Source organism: Plecotus auritus, assembly GCF_963455305.1.
Source record: "Plecotus auritus genome assembly, chromosome: 2".
NCBI lineage: Eukaryota > Metazoa > Chordata > Mammalia > Chiroptera > Vespertilionidae > Plecotus > Plecotus auritus.
Window position 1 is genome coordinate 18,216,315 of NC_137771.1, and position 12,673 is coordinate 18,228,987.

At 40.0% G+C, this 12,673-nt stretch overlaps 1 protein-coding gene across 4 annotated transcripts in view; it reads left to right on the forward strand.

Annotated features, from left to right (window-relative positions):
• Window positions 1–12,673, forward strand: part of LOC308243090 (mediator of RNA polymerase II transcription subunit 18) — a 102,926-nt gene that overhangs the window by 47,348 nt on the left and 42,905 nt on the right. The gene's annotated exons all lie outside the window — the stretch shown is intronic.

Genomic DNA, 12,673 nt, shown 5'->3' on the forward strand with positions numbered 1-12,673 from the left:
GAACATAGGGGTGCATATATTCTTTCTGATTGGTGTTTCGGGTTTCTTAGAATATATTCCTAAAAGTGGGATCACTATATCAAATGGCAGTTCCATTTTTAATTTTTGAGGAAACGCTATACTGTTTTCCATAGTGGCTACACCAGTCTGCATTCCCACCACCAGCAGTGTACTAGGGTTCCCTTTTCTCCGCAGCCTCGCCAGCACTTGTCATTTGTTGATGTGTTGAGGATAGCCATTCTGACAGGTATGAGGTGATACCTCATTGTCATTTTAATTTGCATCTCTTTGACAATTAGTGACTTGAAGCATTTTTTCACATGTCTCTTGGCCATCTGATTGTCCACTTTCGAGAAGTGTCTATTTAAGTTCTTTAACTGGATTGTTTGTCTTCCTTTATTAAGCTACATGAGTACCTTATATATTTTGTACCTTATTAGAGGTATCATTGGTAAATATATTTTACCAAATGGGGAAAAAAATGCCAGTATAACTTGAAGAAGTATAGTAAAAATGTTACCAAGTTTACGTTCTTGAAATGTCCAGTTACCATAGATGACTGTGGTTAGTTAGGCACTTTGACCTACTCGTACAAGTAATCAGATAGCTCAGATTAATAGCCAGGCTTTGAGAAGACTTTTTTCTTCTTCTTCTTCTTCTTTTTTAGAGAGAGAGGAAATGGGGAGGAGAGAGAGAAACATTGATCAGTTCCAACCCATACATTGCCTCCAATCACGGATGAAACCTGCAACCTAGGTATGTGCCCTGAAGGGGAATCAAATCCACAACCTTTGGTGTACTGGATGGTGCTCCAGAGCCACTTGGTTCAGTGAGAAGACTGTTCTTGAAAATCTTACAAAATCAGAATTTCTCCTTTGATTTTTTAAAAATATTTTTTATTGACTTAAGAGAGGAAGGGAGAGGGGGAGAGAGATAGAAACATCAGTGATGAGAGAGGATCTTAGATTAGCCTCTGTACGCCCCCTACTGGGGATCAAGCCTGCAACCCAGGCATGTGCCCTAACCTCTTGGTTCATAGTTCGATGATCAACCACTGAACCACCATGGTTGGGCTCCTTTGATTTTAATGATCCTAAGTGGCTTCTGTAGGATCTTGGTTTCTTTTTTTTTCCCCTGAAGAGAGGGTACTTACATCTAGTTCATCAGTGAAATCCTTATATTGAACACCAGAGGGCAGTCAGTACTTTATTCATAAATTTATAGTTTTATTACCAAGTTAATTCTTTTTTTTTTAAATAATACATTTGTGGTTTTCTTAAAATATAATATATTTTTATTGATTTCAGATAAGAAGGAAGAGGGAGAGAGAGATAGAAACATCTATGATGAGAGAGAATCATGGATTGGCTGCTTCCTGCAAGTCCCCCACTGGGGATTGAGCCCACAACCTGGGCATGTGCCCTTGACTGGAATTGAACCTGGGACCTTTCAGTTCGCAGGCCGAGGCTCTATCCACTGAGCCAAACCAGCTAGGGCCCAAGTTACTAGTGATTCTTGAGAGGATTATTTTTATTTTTATTTTTTAAAATATATTTTATTGGTTTTTTACAGAGAGGAAGGGAGAGGGATAGAGAGCCAGAAACATCGATGAGAGAGAAACATCGATCAGCTGCCTCCCGCACCCCCCCCCCCCACACTGAGGACATGCCCGCAACCAAGGTACATGCCCTTGACCGGAATCGAACCCGGGACCCTTCAGTCCACAGGCTGATGCTCTATCCACTGAGCCAAACCGGTTTCGGCTTGAGAGGATTATTTATGAACAATTTAACTTAGTAAATCGAGTTGATTGTAGTTGTCTGGTGACAAATCCTAAAGAACATGTCTACATGGCCAATAAGAGTAACATACAATAACTCCAAAGGTTTTTACTGGAAACTTATTTTTCTCTCTGACCTTCTACATCACCTGACTCAAGCATAACTTAAATTTAATTTAATGTAAGTAATTACATTTATCATTAAGCTAGTTAAATTTAAATTAACTATAACTTAAATTTATTAGAGAATAACATAGTGAGAGTTGCAATGGAAGCTAAAGTTGGCCAGTAGTCAATCCTATCTAATAAAAGAGTAATATGCAAATTGACCATACCTCTGCTACACCCACCAGCCACGCCCACCAGCTAATCAGGAGCGAATATGCAAATAAAACCAACCAAGATGGCTGTGGCCACAGAGAGTAGGAGGGAGGCTTGGGTTTCCCCGGCAATGGAGAAAGCCAAGCTTTCCACCTGCCCTTGCCGGCCCAGGCCTCCACTCCAGGCTACAAAGTTTCAATTATAGAAGATAAATAAAGCCCAACAGAAATGGCGGCAGCCACAGAGCTGGAGAGAGCAGGAGGCTAGGGTTGCCCCCGGCGATGGAGGAAGCCAAGCTTATGCAGCCCTGGCCTGCTTTTGCCTCCGCTTAAAGCTACAAAGTTTCAATTATAGAAGATAAATAAATCCCAACAGAAATGGCTGCCACCACAGAGCGAGCAGAAGGCTTGGCTCCGCTCCAGGCTACAAAGTTTCAATTATAGAAGATAAATAAATCCCAGATCCCAGGGCCTCCGCTTGGGTCGCTTGGGGGGGGGGCGTGACCAACCTGCAAACCACCACAGGCCCCCTCGCCCAGACTGCCCCATGCCCCAAGGGAACTCCCACCCTGATCCAGGACACCCTTCAGGGCAAACCAGCTGGCCCCCACCCGTGCACCAGGCCTCTATCCTATCTAATAAAAGAGTAATATGCAGATTGACCATCACTCCAACACACAAGATGGCTGCCCCCATGTGGACACAAGATGGCCACCACAAGATGGCCAGCAGGGCAGGGCATTTGAAAGGGACCAGGCCTGCAGGGGAGGGCAGTTGGGGGTGATTAAGCCTGCAGGGGAGGGCAGTTAGGGGTGACCAGGCCTGCAGGGGAGGGCAGTTAGGGGGGACCAGGCCTGCAGGGGAGGGCAGTTAGGGGTGACCAGGCCTGCAGGGGAGGGCAGTTAGGGGCAATCAGGCTGGCAGGGGAGCAGTTAGGCATCAATCAGGCTGGCAGGGGAGTGGTTAGGGGGTGATCAGGCTGGCAGGCAGAAGCGGTTAGGGGCAATCAGGAAGGCAGGCAGGCAAGCAGTTGGGAGCCAGCAGTCCTGGATTGTAAGAGGGATGTCCTGACAGGCCAGTGGGATCGGGCCTAAATGGGCAGTCAGACATCCCTTGAGGGGTCCCAGATTGGAGAGGGTGCAGGCTGGGCTGAGGGACACCCCCCCGCCCCCGTGCACGAATTTCGTGCACCAGACCTCTAGTTGAAACATAAATTGAAATGTGCTTTTGATCACTAATATGAGAAAAAAGTTGTCTTCTGTGCTAGTAAGAAGATTTTTCCTCTAATACTTTAAATCTTGGAACTTGTAAATTAACATTTACATTCATTTGTGGATTTTAGAAAAAATGGAAATGATTCATAGTTACATATTTAATAACCAGTCTCATTCTCTATTTCCTCCACTCCTTCAAATGTTATACTGATTTTTTTCTTAGTTGCTTACAAAACATACATATGATAAGAATTTGGTTTATGGAGTTATAGTCCACTAAATGCCATTTGACAAAGTAAAGATTCTGAATGTAAAATGAGTTTTGTTTCTAAGAAGATGGAGTCTGTATAATATGGGTGAGAATTTTGTTAAGTTGGTTTAGCTAACAGTTATGTAGATGTATTGAAAAAGAATTATGTTTTCTATTCTAAAAATAAAATGAGGGATTTTTATCCATCAAGTTCTAGTGGGACTGACCTACGGCCTCTAGGACCTTTCCTACATGGACAAATGTTTACACATTTTATTTATAGTTTAAAATCCATTAATTTTGTTAGTATTAACATTTGTAAATACCATTACTGATTTCATTGGAAAAGTCTTTAAATCTTGAGAAGCAGTCAAGCTCACTCTAGTGGATATGTTTTCCAAATTTTAAGTTTTCTCTAGAAAGCTTGACTTAATATCACTGACAATGCATACTATCAGGTTTTGTTTTGTTTTTATTCTATTTTGAGAAAACGTCTGTCAAATATCTAACCATGAATAATAATTTGTCATTCAATCTTTCCTTTGAAAATGGTATCTTATGAAAAAAACTGGCTAGCTCAGCTTGCAACTCAATCAGGCAAGTGCCTTTTCTGAAGGTAACCATTGCATTTAAGTATATGCTTTATGCATACTTATCATTTCATCACACATAATAAAAGACATGTACCAAAGGGTTGAGAGTTATTAAAACTAATAATTTTTATATTTTTATCAAGGACATTCTTAAAGCTGGTGTTATTTTTGACTTTAATTATACTAGAGTCCCGGTGCACGAAATTCGTGTGCGGGGGAGAGGGGGACGGGGTCCTTCAGCCCAGCCTGCACCCTCTCCAATCTGGGACCCCTCGGTGGATGTCCAACTGCCAGTTTAGGGGCATTAACTCCAGCCGTTAGGAAAATCACACAGAATGTCCTTGACATACAAACAGTGTGGTTTTATGAGTTGTTTTAATAATAATGGCCATTCCTTTAAATAATATCTGCTTACATACAATACAGTTGGTGCTATGTGAATTCAGAATGTTAATATCACAAAATCATAGAAGGTTGTAGTGGAAATAACCTTGAATTGTCTAGTCCAAACTTTTATAAATATTGAAATTCCCTTTTCAAAGATTTTAAATGCTTTTTGTCCTAAGAAGCTTAACCAACTTTTGAGGCAACCCATTTTCTGTGAAAGGACTGGGGGACTCTGGCAGCAGGCAAGCAGTGCAGCCCCCCGGGACTGGGGGACTCTGGCAGGGCTGAGGGGACTGGGCGCCGCCATCTTTGTGATGGCATGATGGTCAATTTGCATATTCCCTCTTTATTAGATAGGATAGTAGTGACGAATATGAGGCCTATTACAATTTGGTGGTACTGCCTTGATTTGTGTAAGGGTACCAGCAGTTTTGCTCACCATTGCTTTTGGATCATCAGTGCAAATGTCAACACAGTGAAAAAGGCAAATAATTCTTTAGTATTATTAAGTATATAGTTGTACCTCTTGGACTCCTAAAGGATCTCAGGGATCCCCAGGGATTGATGGACCATACTTACTTCAGCTTCCTGAGGTTCATAGAGTTTCTTCTGTGAAAATCATGAGCAAAGTCAAGACTTAGTCCTGGAAATTGTATTGAGTAGGACCAGGCTTCTGACAACCTCATTAAGTTTCTGTAGTACCCTCTCTTCTACGGAAGTGAACACAGTTTGTTGGACATTTGGCAGAAATATGGTCAGAGGGAGTGAGTAGTTCTGTGGTACTTCCTAAATGGAGTGCGACCTACCCACAGCTGTAGGATAAAGAACACTTCTGTGGAGTGAAATGAGTGTTCTGAGTTCATTAGGCAAGTGAGTATTTTGAGAAGAAATTCACCAGTATGTAGTCAAGACAAGTTGTTGGCTAGGCTCACCCGGACACTTCATTCTTATCTTTGAGAAGAGGATAAATGGCAACAGAGATCTTGGTGATGACAGCCCTGAGTTAGACTGCTCCAATCTGGATTGGTGCCCCTCTATGTGTGGCACACAGCTGTCATCCTAAAATATTCCTAGTTACCTGGCGACTCTGCTTCTCTCCTGTTTTTCCTCTTTCGTTTCCTAAATCTTATGTCTTCCTCTTTCTTTCTTTCTAAATTTTTTTCCCTTTATTGATTTTCAGAGAGAGAGGAAGGGAGAAGGATAGAGAGAAACATCGATGATGAGAGAGAATCATTGATCGGCTGCCTCCTGCATGCCCCCTACTGGGAATCCCGCCCTAAACCAGCATGCATTCTGACTGGAAATCGGATGATGACCTCCTGGTTCATAGGTTGATGCTCAACCACTGAGCCATGACAGCCGGGCAAGTTTTTGGGTTTTTTTTTATGAAGAAATGAGCTGTGGAAGAAGTGAGCCAGCTGGGCTGTGTGAGCTCAGGGAGAAACTTACAGAGGCGAAAGAAGGGCCCTTAGAGCTTAGGAGGAAGAAAGCGAAGGTCTGCACCTTGAGGGAAGAAAGAGGGAAAGAAGGAAAGGCAGGGGTGGGGTAGGGCGTTTTCTCAAGAGACAGGGAGGTGGCACCTGGGCAAAGGTTTTTTTATATAGGAGAGGATCTGTATGTATACTAAATTGCCTTCCCAAAATGTTTTAAATCTTCTGACTTCATTAAGTTTCTGTAGTACCCTTCCTTCTATAGAAGTGAACACAATTGGTTTAAAATTTTTTTGGTATGTGTTTGATGAAATAATAATTTAATGAGTAGATTATTAATATGAATTTAAAAATAGGCTATTCATATGTGTGGTGTTCTGGAAACAGACTTACAAGGTAATTTCTCCTTCATATTAGAATTTATATCACATAGGAAATAGGAGAAGCAGTTGGTTGAGGTAGAAAACCTAAGCTATATCCTAAACAAATGAAATCAATTATTTTCCTTCCTACTCTGTATCTGAATTTATAAATCATATTATATTATAAAGGGGTTTTTCCTAGCTGTTAAGGACATATGTTAAGAAGCCATGCTCAAAGCTAATACATGCACTTCACTTCAAAGTTTATGGGAAGAAATTTTGTGATGTTATGTTGTTACCATTTGAAGCTCAAAATGTGCTAATGACGCAGTCCTTCCCTCCCTTCTCTTTAAGAATGAAAGACAAAGTATGAACTTAATTAGTTTTGAGATCCTTAGGGTGTAGGAGATAAATGCCTCTGGAATTAAATAATGCCCAAAATGATATTAGTTATATTTTATTCCCTGGGTTTTCAGTAGAAATTTAATGCAGCATTGTTATGAACATATATTAAATATCTTGTTATCTTATAAGACTATAAACTTATGGAGGGCAAGATCTGTTTTTTTGTTGTTGTTGTTAATCCTCACCCGAGGATATATTTTTTCCATTTTCTTTTTTTTTTTTTTTTTTTTTAAGAGCAAGTGAAAGGGAGGAAAAAGAGAGAGACATTGATTGGTTACCAAGTCAGAACCAGAAGTTTTTTGTGGTTTTGTTGGTTTGTTTTTTAAGAGAAAAAAAATTTTTTTAAATATATTTTTGTTGATTTCAGAGAGGAAGGAAGAGGGAGAGAGAGATAGAAACATCAGTGATGAGAGAGAATCATTGATCAGCTGCCTCCTCCATGCCCCTTACTGGGAATCGAGCCTGTAACCCAGCCATGTGCCCTTGGCTGGAATCGAACCTGGAACTCTTCAGTCTGCAGGCCCACGTTCTCTCCATTGAGCCAAACCAACCAGGGCTCAGTTTTCTTTTTAAATCAACTCAACAAACTGGTAGTCAGCTCTTCCTTGGGTTTTAGAATAGGAGGTATTCTGAAGGCTTTTGGTGTCCAGGCCTGGAAACCAGGCAAGTATGAGTGCAGTGTTTAATAGCTAATTGGATACTGTTTAATTTAGGGATTTTTCAATAAAATAAATTATTTTCACGTTGAAAACACAATCAAATTTGCATCTTAAAGGTGTGTGTGTGTGTTTAATCCTCACCTGAAGATATTTTTTATTGATTTTAGAGAGAGGGAAGGGAGAGAGAGAAACATCAGTTGGTTGCATCCCATACATGCCCCGACCAGGGATCAAACCCCCAACCTTGATATGTACCCTGTCCAGGAATCGAACCTGCAACCTTTTGGTACACAGGACTATGCTCCAACCAACTGAGCCAAGGAGCATCTTAAAAGGTTTTGTTTGGTGGCTACATTTTTACAGTTTAGTAGCACTAATAAAGATGTGCTTTTGAGAAAAGTGAAACTAGGATTGAGCTAGTTGCTGTAGCATAGACAGGTGAGCAAAGGCACAAGTTGTCCATATTTTCTCTCACCTCACTAGACTGTTTTCTTAGATTGTTGTTTTGCACTGTTACAGTTTTAAAAACAAGATTTAGGAAGGTAGCCCTAACCGGTTTGGCTCAGTGGATAGAGCATCAGCCTGCGGACTGAAGGGTCCCAGGTTCGATTCCGGTCAAGGGCATGTACCTTGGTTGCGGGCATATCCCCAGTAGGAGGTGTGCAGGAGGCAGCTGATCAATGTTTCTCTCTCATCGATGTTTCTCTCTATCCCTCTCCCTTCCTCTCTGTAAAAAATCAATAGAATATATATATATTTTAAAAGATTTAGGAAGGTATATATAATCCAAAACATTATCTCTCTTTGAACTTAGAAATTGTATACATAACTTTTTTTTTTTTCCTGTGCTTCATCTCCTAGGTGTGAAAGACTGAGGTTTTGAGGGAAGGGAATGGTACAAAAGAGATGGATATTTCCTATTGGGAAACAAAGAAAAGGTGCATTTGAATTACTGGCTAAAGCAGGTTTGATAGAAATACCCTTCACATAGTCATCCTTGGTTCTTTTGCAGGAATTACTTTGGCTCATAGTGTAACCAGGTGTTAATTACTGAGAAATTTTATTTGGTAGACGATGGTTATATCCTCCTGCACACATATGTTAGAAATTTCTGAATAATGTTTACAAACATAGCTGTCATCAGACATTTCTTGTATTCTCACTGGATATGTGGCGGAGTGTTGGTAATATTTATATTCCTTTCTCAGTCACTTAATGTGAAATTAAGGGTCAGATGAGTTTTAAAGAGTTATGAAAGAGAGAGGCGGAAGGAGAGAAGTGGCAGTGGCTAATAGTCATCTCTCTGAGTCACCAGCAATGAATGCCACTTTACTGGGGAACATTACTTGATTTCTGACTGGTTAGTTTCTACACATCATTGATACCTCTGGTTCCTTAATAGAGGCCAATTGGGATTTAGTTTTATGAATGTCTTGTGATTTTATAAAGCATGTTTTTCTTTAAGATAAGACTATTCAGTCACTTTCATTGTAACTACATAAAATCTACCTTCAGCTCATGAAAAAGTACAATTTGGAGTAGAAAGAATATTATTAAATGAGTGGCCAGTAAGATGGAGGTTGTTTGGTTGATAACAAATGGATATAATTTTCAGTAGTTCTGTAAGTTGAAATAAAACCATTATTTTTCCTTAGACTTTGAGTTATTATTAATAGTCAAAGACTTTAACTGAGAATAGAAAAAGAAGTAGTAGTTCAGTTACTAAAGAAAGAGTACAAAAAAGAAAGACCCAGCTGAACCAAACTTTAAATTCTCAATAAATTCTGGCCTTTACTTTTAAACAAAAAGAAAAGAGTATAGCCGAAACCAGTTTGGCTCAGTGGATAGAGCGTCGGCCTGCGGACTGAAGGGTCCCGGGTTCGATTCCGGTCAAGGGCATGTACCTTGGTTGCGGGCACATCCCCAGTGGGGGGTGTGCAGGAGGCAGCTGATCGATGTTCCTCTCTCATCGATGTTTCTAGCTCTCTATCCCTTTCCCTTTCTCTCTGTAAAATATCAATAAAATATATTTTTTTAAAAAAGAGTATAAATAGCTCACCAGTTTGTACTGAATAAATGGAAACTTTTTTTTAACCATCAAGATTCCTTCAGAGTATACTGCCTTTAGTAGTTGATATTTAGTAGTTGGTGCCATGGAAATAGATACCACATGCTGATGAAACATGGAGTTAGTGCTTTGAAATACTGTTTTCTTATTACTGTAAGACTTCTGTGTGCTTTAAAACACCTTTAGGTTCAGCGTGTCCAATAGAACGTTTTGCAGTAATGGAAATATTCTATATCTGCACTGTCCAGTGTGGCTATTGAGTACCTGAAATGTCGCTAGCACAACTGAGAAACTGAATTGCACATTGACTTTAATATAAACCTATTAAATATTAATGTAAATGTAAATAATCATATGTAGCTAGTGATCATAGTATTGGACAGTATTGACCATAGTATAAACATCTTTAAATAGTTGAGAACTGAGCAGCACATTTGATAACTATGTCATTAAAATATATTATAGTGTAATTAATATTTATCTTTAGAACATTTGGAAATGTTGCTTTTTATTTTGTATCGGTTAAAACTGAATGAACTGCCTTGGCTGGTGTGGCTCAGTTGATTGGGTGTCAGCCTGTGCACCAGAGAGTTGCCAGTTTGATTCCCAGTCAGGGCACGTGCCCAGGTTGCAGGCTTGATCCCAGGTGGGGGATGTGCAAGAAGCAGCCTACCGATATCCAATGTTTCTCTCTCTCTAAAAATAAAAATATTTTAATATGTTCTTTTAAATATATTTTTTATTGATTTCAGAGAGGAAGGGAGAGAGATAGAAACATCAATGATGAGAGATAATCATTGATTGCTGCCTCCTGCATGCCCCCTACTGGGGATAATAGAGCCCATAACCCAGGCATGTGCCCTTGACTGGAATAGAACTCAGGACCCTTCTGTCTTAATATGTGGTTTTTTAAAATTTATTTTCAGAGAGAGGAAGGAAGAGGGAGAGAGGGATATAAACATCAATGATGAGAATCATTGATAGGCTGCCTCTTGCACATCACCCACTGGGGATCCAGTGAGCCCGCAACCCAAGCATGTGCCCTGATCAGGAATCAAATAGTGACCCTCCTGGTTCATGGGTTGAGGTTCAACCACCACTGAGCCACACCAGCAGGGCAATAAAAAAATATTTTTAAAAAACAACTGAAAGAACTATAGTATTGGGAAGATGACAGAGAAAGTTAATTGAGGAATTTGTTGTTTACTTCAGGTCTTTTTTTTCCCCTTTTTTAAATCCTCACCCGATGATCTTTTTTTCCATTGATTTTTAGACAGAGTGTAAGGGACGGGGAGAGACAGAGAAAGAGAAACAATGTGAGAGAGACACATCAATTGGTTGCCTCCCGCATGTGCCCTGACCCGGCCGGGGATCGAGCCTGCAATCGAGAATCAAACCCAGGACCCTTCATTCCTTGGGCTGACACTCCAACCACGGAGCCAAACCGGCTAGGGCTCAGGTCTTTCTATATAGTCATTTTCCAATGAGGCCCTTCTGCACACGCAGTTTATAACACAGCATTCTCTCTCTCGGCCCACCCTACCTCCCTTTCCTGAATGATATTTTTCTATAGCACTTATCACCATCTAACATACTAGAAAGAAGGCATGGGAACCAGAGTTACAGTATTCGATATAGAATAGGAGGCTGGTGTATTTGTTTGTTTCCTGCATCCAATGAGCTAGCCACAGAAAGAAACCAGTGTTACTTGGGATAAGTGAATGAATATCTGGTGATACCACTGGCCCTGCATCAACCTTAACCTACTCTGTCTCTTTCAGGCTAGTTCACATGAAGTACAATGCTTTCTGCTGAGTATCTTGAACCTAAGAGTAGTGATTATATGAGGTTTTATGTAAATCAAGCATGTCAAACTCGCGGCCCACAACGAATATTTTTGCGGCCCAGCCCATATAATAGTATATAAAAAATGTTTTAATAAAATTTTTGTAACTTAATTTTTACAATATCCTGTTATACATAATTATTAATAACGAACTACAATGTTTGCTAATGACTGATTACTATAATTGTGTTGCATTCATTTCCCTTACGTGCCTTATGTGCAGGTGCACCATTTCTCTCCACTAATACTAGCAGCTAATATTTTAGCAGCCAGTTGCCACATCATTAGTCTTGTACTGACTTGTTTGGTGTGCGCAACAGGAAATATTTTGCTTTTAGAGAACAAGAAAAATAGGTTTATTTGTGTTACGCTTATTAATTTGTGCAGTTATTCAGTGTCTGGTAAGTTAATGTCCAAGGAAAAAATATTAATTTTTATTAAAATGTTCTATTATTTTATGTTAACAATTACTCATTTATTTCAGCCCTTTGTATTCAGCATGTCTCTATCAAAATAAACCTACGTTTCTATGAAAATTGAAGCTTTTGTTTTTTTTGCGGCCCACATAAACTTACACCTTGTTTATTTGGCCCATATTAGCCTTTGAGTTTGACATGCTTGATGTAAATATTCACCTGTCAAATTTGTCTCCTTTGAAAGTTACTACTTGCAAAACAGTACATTCTCAAAAACAATCATGAACAGGCCATCAGCAATCTCAGAGTTGTTTGGAATGATAGAATTAGTCTATGCCCGGCCTCTAGATTTCCTCCAGCCTCCATCTGTAGCACTTTTCACCTTAATGGTCTTTTGTTACTAGATTCTCTGAGTAAAGCTTAAAATCGAAGAATGCTGTTTCTTCCCTTCTACTTAAGGTTAATAAATACTTGTCGCATGTCCACTATGCATTAAGTTATGCTAAGGGAGTTTAAGGATAAATGCATCATGGTCCCTGCCCAGGAGATGTTTCTAGCCCACTAGAAAAGTCTGAAGATCACTGCAATTCAGGGTACAGTGTCCAACCTGTACAATCAGTCATGACTAGCTCTTTACCTCTGCAGTCTTTTTTTTAATATATATATTTTATTGATTTTTTACAGAGAGGAAGGGAGAGGGATAGAGAGTTAGAAACATCGATCAGCTGCCTCCTGCTTACCTCCTACTGGGCATGTGCCTCAAACAAGGTACATGCCCTTGACCGGAATCGAACCTGGGACCTTTCAGTCCGCAGCTGACGCTAGCCACTGAGCCAAACCGGTTAGGGCTGCAGTCTATCTCTTGATGCTTGTTCCTTTTTCTCATCTCTGTCATCCCTTCTGTGACTGACTCTTTCAGTTTAGATCTTACTTCTTTCTAGAT